This window comes from Ylistrum balloti, unplaced genomic scaffold (genome assembly GCF_031769215.1).
Source record: "Ylistrum balloti isolate Yb309-2 unplaced genomic scaffold, AGI_CSIRO_Ybal_v1 Utg370062, whole genome shotgun sequence".
Lineage (NCBI taxonomy): Eukaryota > Metazoa > Mollusca > Bivalvia > Pectinida > Pectinidae > Ylistrum > Ylistrum balloti.
Window position 1 is genome coordinate 1 of NW_026782109.1, and position 11,203 is coordinate 11,203.

At 34.9% G+C, this 11,203-nt stretch overlaps 1 long non-coding RNA gene across 2 annotated transcripts; it reads left to right on the forward strand.

Annotated features, from left to right (window-relative positions):
* The first annotated feature begins 27 nt into the window (after positions 1-27).
* Positions 28-4,753, forward strand: LOC132549507 (uncharacterized). 2 transcript variants are annotated; one of them, XR_009554181.1, is made up of 6 exons: positions 28-57; positions 454-552; positions 747-811; positions 3,447-3,559; positions 3,946-4,018; positions 4,379-4,753. It is a non-coding gene; the product is annotated as an uncharacterized LOC132549507 (long non-coding RNA). The 2 variants fall into 2 exon arrangements; XR_009554182.1 differs by having other exon boundaries at positions 3,949-4,018.
* Positions 4,754-11,203: the final 6,450 nt, after the last annotated feature.

Consider the following 11,203-nt stretch of genomic DNA (forward strand, 5'->3'; position numbering starts at 1 on the left):
TGTTTTTGAGCTTCCCTGGTCAGAAGTAATCTCTGAGAGACAAATTTAGGACATGTGGTGAGTCAAATTCTACCCCACATATTTTCATAAAAACTTCAGTTTTAGTCACAGTTTGCTGCAGATATTCAACTTTATAAATAGACTGAAATGATGGTGAAGTCCATGTGGCATTTGAAATATCACTTAATTGACACTGGCTATTAGATATTAAATTTTGGAAGTTCAGCAAGTTGAGTAGTGCCTATGAAAAGATATTTTTTAATCTGCCATTTTGCTTATGTTCTAAATTATGAAATCATACAGCCTTGTCACATATTTATTTCAGGATTATATTTTTATTCAGGAACAGCCGTGATAGTAGGGCTTATATGATTTGACAACACCTGTAGCTATTACTTTTGGCTGGAATGTCTTCATATTTATATCATGGTTTCTTGAATTGTTTTCCTTTAGCTGATGTGAAGTATGCCGAAATTAAGATGGAGAATGGTAAATCTCAAGGCTGGGGACTCGTTAGATTTGGCTCCGCTGAAGATGCTCAAAGAGCAATCTGTATCCTTACAGATATAACCTGTTTCATTAACCAACTGGTTGAATTTAATGGTTTACTGGATTATCAAAAAACATACTTCATTTTGATTCTGAATGTTAGTTCAAGCATGATTATCATAAATGTAAAACTACATAGTTGTCGTATATATAACAGAGATCTATTCTACTATTGATATGTCCTTGACTATTAACAGCTGCTATGAACCGGACCCGAGTAGACGGACGGGAAATTGATGTGAAGCTCTACCGCTAAATGACGGTACTGCTAGCACTCACAAACTGGTTTCTCTTAGTGTTCCATGGTCACTGGCATTGTCCAGTCGGCAGTTTGGGATTTATGTGTCATCAGTTGTTCATCAGTAGTTTGTGGGTTTTAGCAGTGTTCTGTGGTGACCTCGGCCAGGGCAGGTGATGTTTTAGGATGCCATTTTAACTACATACAGAGATGTTAGTTGGATTATAAAGGGATTGGACCTCTGGTCCCACATATATATTATTCATTGAGCCATGGATGATGGATTGACTTTTTGTACTAATACTGAAGCCTGATTTTAATGTTGTGCATAGAACAGACTCTGAATCATCTTATTGTGATGTAGTATCGGGTGTGCTACTGATGTCGTTGTCTTGTCATTTCTGGTCTCCATGTAATCATGCATTATCAATAATTGTGTCCTGTGTTTTGTCATCATCATTTAATAAAAAAAACTGTTTATAGGTTTGAGTTTTATTTTTTTCTTCATAAATAGTTGGTACTTGACATACCCGATATTGTGCACGTCATTGGAATTTGAGTTTGAAGTTACCTGCAAATTTATGCAAGGGAAAGTGCAGTACTTCAAGCATATGATATTATGTTTCAATATTTATATGTTGTGTATCAATTGGTGGAGATTCACAATTTCGTAGTACGATACATGGTCTGTGTGTCGTCATTTTACCTTGGTAGATAATTTGTGTTCACCGGTACCTGAGATTTTTCATGAGAAAATTACTGATACTGGGATATTACTTTTTTCCAAAAGTTTTCAGATAATGTGATCAAATTTGTGTGTCATAGAAATTTGATTTCAATCTATATTTTATTTAGAAGAGGAAAATTACTTGTAACTGTATGTTTATGAATTGATTAACTATTACTTGTTGTAGAGTAGCTTGGTGAAGCATAACCTAATTTATTTTTCTTTCCTCATTTTTGACTGTAGGTACAAGTTGGATATCTTGTCTTCAAATTCTGTAGAATATGAAAATTTTTATTGTTATGTCTAGGAGTTTGATCTTACTATGTATTTGTTCAAAATACTGTGAATCTATGTATATGCAGGTGTTCATCTCTTGAAACAACTTGAAAATTTATTAATTATTACAGATGAATTGGATTTTTATTTGCTAAATATTAAGTTCCTTTTCAAATGAGTTGAGGTGATGGGAAAACAAAAATGCATAAAATATTTGTCAAGAAATTTTGTGAACCATTCATAAAGTACTTTGTGTAGTAATGGAAAATAAGTAAGTTTGGTTTTCATGCCATAGTACTGGAAATGAGACATGATGTTTGCAGTATTACTATGTTGGTGTGTGGCATTTTGCGACGAAGGGATTTCTCTTGGATTAACTGACAACATACAAGGAAGCAGGGTTGACGATATCTGCTGAGCAGGCCAGTGTTTTTATGGAAAGTCTGTGTGCCAAACATTTGTGTGCAGTTTTCCAGTTTTGTTTGGTCTCAATGCTCCAGGAGTACATGAAGATTTCACAGGTGTAACAGTTTCCCCATTAACAGGTGTTAATACTTGTGGGGGTCTGTTCAGTACAGGTATTTCTTTGGAATTATTGAAGGCATTGAATGTGATGCTTTTGCTTTTACTTTCATTTATCATGTCTTTTGTATTATATTTGTGATAAATTTGGTTTAAGATCTTCACTAATATATGATTGGCTGTTTTTGTTACACATTTTGGAAAGAAAAGTCAAACATGAATTGGAAAGAACTGCTAATTGTACCTTTGTTTAGTTGTGCATCTTAACGTCAAACCTGTTTTTTAAAAAGAACAAATTTGGAGAATTGGAAATTGTATGCATGATGAGAATTGTAGTCCTGTGAATTTAGCTGAACACAAAATTGGAATTTGTTTTGCGAAAAGTTCTTGGTCAACTTTAATTCAAATTGTTTCACCTACATGTGGCTTGGAGTTAAGGAAGGGTTGGGATTGGAATATTTCCCCCCTATTTTGGTGTTGGGAGTTTTGCTCAAAAATTGGCCTGTTCTTTCTTTGTCAGTAAATTGATGTTGTGACCACACTCCTTTTAAAAGTAGTGTCTTGTTTTGTTAACTGTTTGCTATTTTCAGTGTTCAATACTTTGAAGTAACAGGAAGTAACCTTTGACCTTTGAGTGTAACCTTTGAGTAACAACTCTATACAAACGGATCTCCCTGGATGGTCAGACAGATGGAGTGAAGATTTCCATGGAAACAATATTGATATGTTTTGTGCAAATTTTTGATTGTGTGGCTTATGATTGATGATTGTTCTTGAGTTTTTATATGGGACTCATTTATTAGGACTTCTACTTGCCTATGGTTTGTGTGTCAGTTGTGAAAAATTGTCACTCATTTCATGTGATCAAAATTTTGTTTTTTAATAATTCAAACAAAATTATGAAAGTTAAAACATCAGTATTTCTTAAAATTTTCAAAGAAAAGAAGTTCATATGAAATTTAAAAAGAAAATAATGTCAATTCTTTCAATATGTTCAAAGAAAAAAATTTAAATATTAATTCAATTTATGTAAAGTGATTTTAAATCATATTGAAATCATTTTTTTGTGAGAAATGAAGAACTGAATTTTATACTGCAGATTCTTTAATGAATGTAATCTAATATTTTTGCCAGGCATTACTCTGACAGGAGTCCTGTATTTATGATGATGTGCCTGGAGGTCGGAAAAGGACGTCCCCTACAGCAGCACTAACAGAAGATTACCTACAGTGAACTTGTCTTTTATGGTGAGTTGTTTCCTCTAAACTTTAGCTGAGTAACAGGAAGCATGATTGAAATAATTTTGTTTTGGTTTTTCAGAATCTAGTGTCAAATACATAGCATGTAGTGTAGAGAAAGTGAAAAACATGACAAGAATTCCTCCCACAAATTGTGAAGACATGAAAAAATATTCATGTTGATAAAGGTTTTGTTACTTAACATTTGTATATCTAAAGATTGGGATGTGCTAACTGTATACATTTATTTTACTTATTTGAAAGAATTCAGAATGAAATATCATAAATTGATACTCATGTTAAATCGTGAAAAAAAATCCACACATTCAGCTCATGCATTGAATTAAAAGGAAAATACCAGTTCATCAGCTTTGAACATACATTTTTTTTTTCAGCAGATGTGATTTACCCAGTGTTTCATCACAACAAGACTGCAAATACAGTACATACAAGTCATTGAACCACATGGTAAGAATCTCATTTTACATAGACCCATTGTTTATGGTCATATGTCATATAGTGGAGATAAGATGTTAAAAAGAAGTATATTTGAAAGATTTACCCTAGGTATCATCTTCCTTCGTCATGCATTAGTCACTGGATAAAAGGTAAAATAATTGTGTCCGTTGATTTATTGCAATGATATTTTAACACTGTATCTTCAGCACAAAGGTAACATAACCATTTATTACATTTACAGTAGTCTGTGTTCTTGTTAAATTTAGGTGCCTTGGTACCCTTTGTTACTGGTTGTTTACCTATGTTATCTTGTATTTATCTTGCCCGTACAATTTTTGGGTTGTCATTTTTCTCATCCTTGCCTTTTAGGTTTTCTGAATCGGTTGGACCAAGAAGGATTCATGAGGGGCCTTTGAATGGTGGACCAGTTGGAATATTAAAAATATGTCTTGTAATTAGACAAAAATGCTGAAAAAATCAGCTGATAAACATTTAGACCTTGTACTAGGTGCCTTATGGAAAACATGATGAACATTTAGACGTTGCAATAAGTTGTGGTGGATACCATCTTGGATGTTTTTGCATTGTACCAGGTGTCTCATGGGAAAGATGATTAACATTGTACAAATGGTCTTGTGGAAGGAAGAAAGATTAATTTATGTATTGGCAATATAAATTTTGTCAAGAACAATTATAGCATGAAGAGTTGTTAAAACGTTAATAAATCTTTATCTGAAAAGACAATCATTGATTTGTGTTTTTTTTAGCTTATTTGATCCAAAGTGCCAAACAAGCTGATGTTAAGGTACTTCATTTGTCTGGCATTAATACAGTTCAGATACTTATTTTGGTGCAATCAAAAATATTGTTTCTGTATCAGTTTTGAACACGATCTGGATCTTAAAGCCCAGGAATGTCTATAGGTTGGGCATTTCAAATACTTCCAAATTAAGCTCAGTCACTTAACCTCTTTGATGGGGCAAGATGAATGGGTAAATTCTTTTGACCGAGTTTGTATGGTTGTCTGGTTGGTATCTCAAATAAAAAATATGACCCCCACCAATTCTTACATAAAAAATGTGTTTATCTCTTGATACCAAGCAATTCTGGTAAAGGGTTGGGGATTTTTACTGTTTCAATGATATCCCCTAGAAATTAAGTCCAGAGAGGTGGGGCCAGTTCCTACATTATGAATGTGTTTTATCTCTTTATGCCCAGCATTGCTAAATATGTTTATGGGATGGGTATCTCAACAGTTTCAAAGAAAGTTAAAGGAAACTGTCACTTGAGATTGGGCCAATTCTAACATGATTGTGTTTTTCTGTTGATGCCCATCACTGCTGTATATAGTTAAAGGGTGGATATCTCATCTGTTTCAAAGATATAACAAGGAACCAAGTTCCTAGGGATGGGGCCAGATCCCAGAGCCAATTCTTGCATCACTACTGTGTTTATCTCTTTATGCCCAGCAATGCTAGAAATGATCATGGGATGAGGATCTAAACTGTTTCAAACACACTTCCCCTATTGAGCTAGCAGGGTGAGATCCACCATTAATACAAAATTGATTCCCCTTCACCAAGACATGATTTCCAACAGGTTTGGGTAAAATTCAGGGGGTGGGGGCTGAGACCCATTGTTTATGCAAACTTGATTCCTCTTCACCTGAACATGATTCAGACCAAATTTGGAAAAAAATCCAATCATTCCTACAGGAGCAGGATTTTAAAGAACTTGTACCATTTCCCCTATTGGGCCCACCATCTTGCCACAGGGAAGCGAGACCAATTGTCAATTCAATTCAATTCAATTCTTTTATTTCGATACTTCACAGCCTCCGGCCCACAGTACATTTAATAAATCACATTTCTTCACACTCAACACTTAAACAATATTTTATATATACAATTTGTTCAGTATATTTTATCATTCTACAATACATCGGTCTACACATATGTTACGTATATAGTTGGCTACAATACATCGGTCTACACATGTTAAGTATATAGTTGGCTACAATACATCGGTCTACACATATGTTAAGTATATAGTTGGCTACAATACACATGTCAACACATATGTTAAGTATATAGTTGGCTACAATACATCGGTCTACACATATGTTAAGTATATAGTTGGCTACAATACACATGTCAACACATATGTTAAGTATATAGTTGGCTACAATACATCGGTCTACACATATGTTAAGTATATAGTTGGCTACAATACATCGGTCTACACATATGTTACGTATATAGTTGGCTACAATACACATGTCTACACATATGTTAAGTATATAGTTGGCTACAATACATCGGTCTACACATATGTTAAGTATATAGTTGGCTACAATACACATGTCAACACATATGTTAAGTATATAGTTGGCTACAATACATCGGTCTACACATATGTTAAGTATATAGTTGGCTACAATACATCGGTCTACACATATGTTACGTATATAGTTGGCTACAATACACATGTCAACACATATGTTACGTATATAGTTGGCTACAATACATCGGTCTACACATATGTTAAGTATATAGTTGGCTACAATACATCGGTCTACACATATGTTAAGTATATAGTTGGCTACAATACATCGGTCTACACATATGTTAAGTATATAGTTGGCTACAATACATCGGTCTACACATATGTTAAGTATATAGTTGGCTACAATACACATGTCAACACATATGTTAAGTATATAGTTGGCTACAGTACACATGTCAACACATATGTTAAGTATATAGTTGGCTACAATACATCGGTCTACACATATGTTACGTATATAGTTGGCTACAATACATCGGTCTACACATATGTTAAGTATATAGTTGGCTACAATACACATGTCAACACATATGTTAAGTATATAGTTGGCTACAGTACACATGTCAACACATATGTTAAGTATATAGTTGGCTACAATACATCGGTCTACACATATGTTAAGTATATAGTTGGCTACAATACATCGGTCTACACATATGTTAAGTATATAGTTGGCTACAATACATCGGTCTACACATATGTTACGTATATAGTTGGCTACAATACATCGGTCTACACATATGTTAAGTATATAGTTGGCTACAATACATCGGTCTACACATATGTTAAGTATATAGTTGGCTACAATACATCGGTCTACACATATGTTAAGTATATAGTTGGCTACAATACATCGGTCTACACATATGTTAAGTATATAGTTGGTTACATTACACATGTCAACACATATGTTAAGTATATACTGGTATATATAAACTGTCAATGTATATATAGATACATCAGATATGAAGTAGAAGCAAAATAATGTGTTCACATAATTATACACACAGGTTAAATATTTATTCATAACTGCAGAATTTCATCTCTATATTTTAAGGCTTTATAAATGTACATAGCAACATTTTTCAGAATAACCTCGTCTGTGCTTTTGAAAAGCCTTACTAAATGCATTGGATCTGGGTTTGAATGGCAGTACTGTGGCAAGTAAGCCTTTCTTAAGTTCGAAAGGACTGGGCATATAAGGAGGAAGTGCATCTCATCCTCCACAGCTTTCCTATTACAAATATTACACAATCTTGAGTCCCTTGCTATGCCAAGTTTACGCCCTCGTTCAATTTCCAGAGCATGAGTAGAACATCTGAAGTTGGCTAGAACAAATCTGAGATGGATTGGCAAGTTAATTAGTAGATATCTTTCACATACCAGATCATCCTTAATACTACTATAAAATTTACATTTGCCAGGTTTACTTAACTGTGAGTTCCATTCTTGGATATTTACGTCTCTCATTCTCTGTTTAAGTGAAAGTAAAAACATATTTGAATCACCAACCCCCTGATTAAGCCATACATAGCCAAATCCTAGCATATTTAGCATTTCACGCACTTTGGTGCACCAGTTCTTTCTTACATTAGCATCTTGCACCAGTAACATTTTATAACAGAGTTTTGGTAACCTGTTGTCCTCCATACTGAATAATTTCATCAGATATTTGGCCGGTTTACACATATATGATGTATTTAGTTCTAATCTGCCACACTCACCTCTTACCATACAGTTTGTTACTTTCACACCAGTACATAATAGCCATTTACAAAAGTTGTTCTGTACACTTTCAATGTCAGCATTTGGAGAAGTTCCCCAGATTTCTGCACCATAGAATAAGATTGGCGAGATCATAGCATCGAACAGTTTGAAACCTATTTTAACATCTCTTTTGCCTATTTTACACAAACAATGCTTTAACATGTTTAACGCTTTAGTTGCTTGTAGGGCAAGTGATTTGCAGCAGTATGACCAATTCAACTTCGATGAGAAAAATACTCCTATATATTTATAGAAGGTGACATCTTTAAGTTCTGCTCCTTTATATACCCATTTTTCGTGTTTGCATAACTTTCCACCATTTTTAAATACAATAATATTTGATTTGTCTAAGTTCACACTCATATTCCATATTTTACAGTATTTTTCTAGAGTATTTAGTCTTCTTTGTAAGCCTATTACAGAATCAGCCACTAGAGCAAGATCGTCTGCAATTAGTAACAAGAATACATCCTCTATCATTTGGTTCACAAAAATACCACTACCACTTTCCTTCCGAATCAAATCAGCTAGTTCGTTTATGTACATTGAAAAGAGCCAGGGACTGAGCATACAACCTTGTTTTACACCGGAGTTGCATACCACCTCTTTTGACAAATATTCACCGACCTTGACCTTAGCCTTGACCTTCTGATACATGCTCTTAAGAATATTAAGGATAGGACCTTGAAAGTTGTGGCTCTGGAGGACCAATAACAGCTTGGATCTATTCACTAGGTCGAAGGCCTTTCTAAAATCTATGAATGCACAATAGAAAACTCCCCCCTTTTTCGATAAGTATTTCTCGACCAGACTATTTAGACTGAATATATTGTCAATGGTGGAGTAGCCACGCCTAAAACCAGCTTGTTCTTCAGCAACGGTGCCATACGTTTCTGAGCAAGTTTGAAGTATACTATTGATAATAGAAGTGAAAATCTTACTTATGACATTTAGTAAAGATATTCCCCTACAGTTACCTGGATTATCAGGGTCCCCTTTCTTGTAGATGGGTAATATAATACTACTCGACCACCTCTCCGGGAAATAACCTTTGGTTAGTAACTTGTTGAACAGTTTATGTAAAACAGGTAATAAGGCATCTAAAGCAAACTTATAGAATTCTACGGGAATGGCATCCTCCCCAGGGGATTTACCGTTTTTCATTTTACGTAAGGCCACCTTGATTTCGTCTACGGTTATGTCTTCATTTAACAATGAACAGTCAATATTTCTTCTGACAAAGTTTTGTACTTGAAGGCCATCACCTTCTGGTAGTACCTCATCTGACGGACGGTTAAGCAGCTCTTTGAAATAGTTAAACCACTGATCACCACTAATACTGTTTTTGGTAGAGGACCCTTTACGAATCACGTTTTTCGCCAATGACCAGAATCTTGAGGGGTTTCTAGAATCACATGCTTCAGCTAGGTCGTCCTGGAGTTTGTTTTTGTGGGTTTTTTGTTTTTCTTTACAAACATTTTTAAATTCCCGTTTCACAAGAATATAGCTTTGGAGATCCTCTCCTGACCTAGTTTTTCTAAATTTGTTTAGAAGCCTATATTTCTGTATTTTTAGGTCCTCACATGTTTTGTCAAACCATTTCGGATGAGCCCTATATGCTTGTTTAGTACTACATTTTAAGGTACAGGAATTACCCGCCGCCTGTAGAAGATTTTCCAATTGGATAATACTGTTATCTATGTCAGTGTCAAGATGTTCAAAGACTGTATTTATCCCTGACCGGAATTCATTCCCATTTACAAAGTCATTAAATATACCTTCCTTATCCTTGCACCACTTTAATCTAAATAACCTTGAGCACTCACTCAGGTCTTGAGATTGACTATCTTGGTCGGTATCTAGGCCCTCCCCTATCACAACTTTACAACATATGGGCAAGTGTTTTGATATGTCACAGTCAAAGACTTCCATTGCTACTATGGACGACAGAAGACTACAGTTACATAGGAAATAATCAATAAAACTAGCACCTGTTGAACTTAAGTAAGTCAGGCTACCTGAATTATCAATAGGTGGTACTCTACCATTTACTATAAACATATCATTTGTACAACACAATTCAACAAGAGCTTTGCCAAAGTTGTTTTTATGACCATCATGATTATGCCGCTTAGGGACATTTGAGATGTCGTTTTCATCATTAAATGGACTTGCATTCTCTAGGCCCGAGATGTATTTTGAACTGTCAGGCAACACATCTAGAAGATCACCTGTCCTTGCGTTCATATCTCCTATGATGATAATGTCGTCATTTGGGAATTTATCATGGATTTCTTCCAAGGCGGACTCCAGCATCGATAGATTATAATTGTATGTTTTGTCATTATAGAATACTGAACCCTCCGGAGGGATATACACACCCCCAACAATGATATTATTTTTGTGGACCAGCTTACACACGTCAATCTTTACCCACACCATCTCAGCATAATTTTGTAGTATGCGTCTGCTTATTTTAGCCAAGTCATCCTTTATAAACATGGCTACTCCACCTGCAACTTTCGCCGATGCAGATGCTCTGGGCATTTCAAAGGAAACAAAGTTATCAAACACCGCGGCAAAAGACTCTGAAGATTTCTGGAAAGTTTCCACAAATGTTATAATATCATATTTTGCTATTAAGTCACGAATCATGATATTGTCTAAATTATTTGCAAGTTTATACAACAATCCTTCAATGTTCCAGGACAAAATATTAAGCATAAACGAACTCACGAACTCATTATTTACAAGATTGTACTGTGGACCTTGACCATACCCCTATCTGCCATCACTATTGTTCTGCGAAGTAGACGTTACTTCCACAATGCCATCATTTTCTCCATTATACACGTAGAGCTTGCTATCAATAAGGAGTTTGTCGTTCCTCATAGATACCTTTTTGCCTTCATTCCTTGCCTCAACTAGAAAAGGGGTGAGTTTTTTCCGAGCTTCTTTGACTTTTGGGCTGAAATCTTCCGACATTCGTACTTTCACGTCCGATCTGGTTTTGTTCAATTCCCTACTTTTAGAAAGGACCCTCATTTTTTCTTTTTGGTTAAAAAATGACACACGAATAGG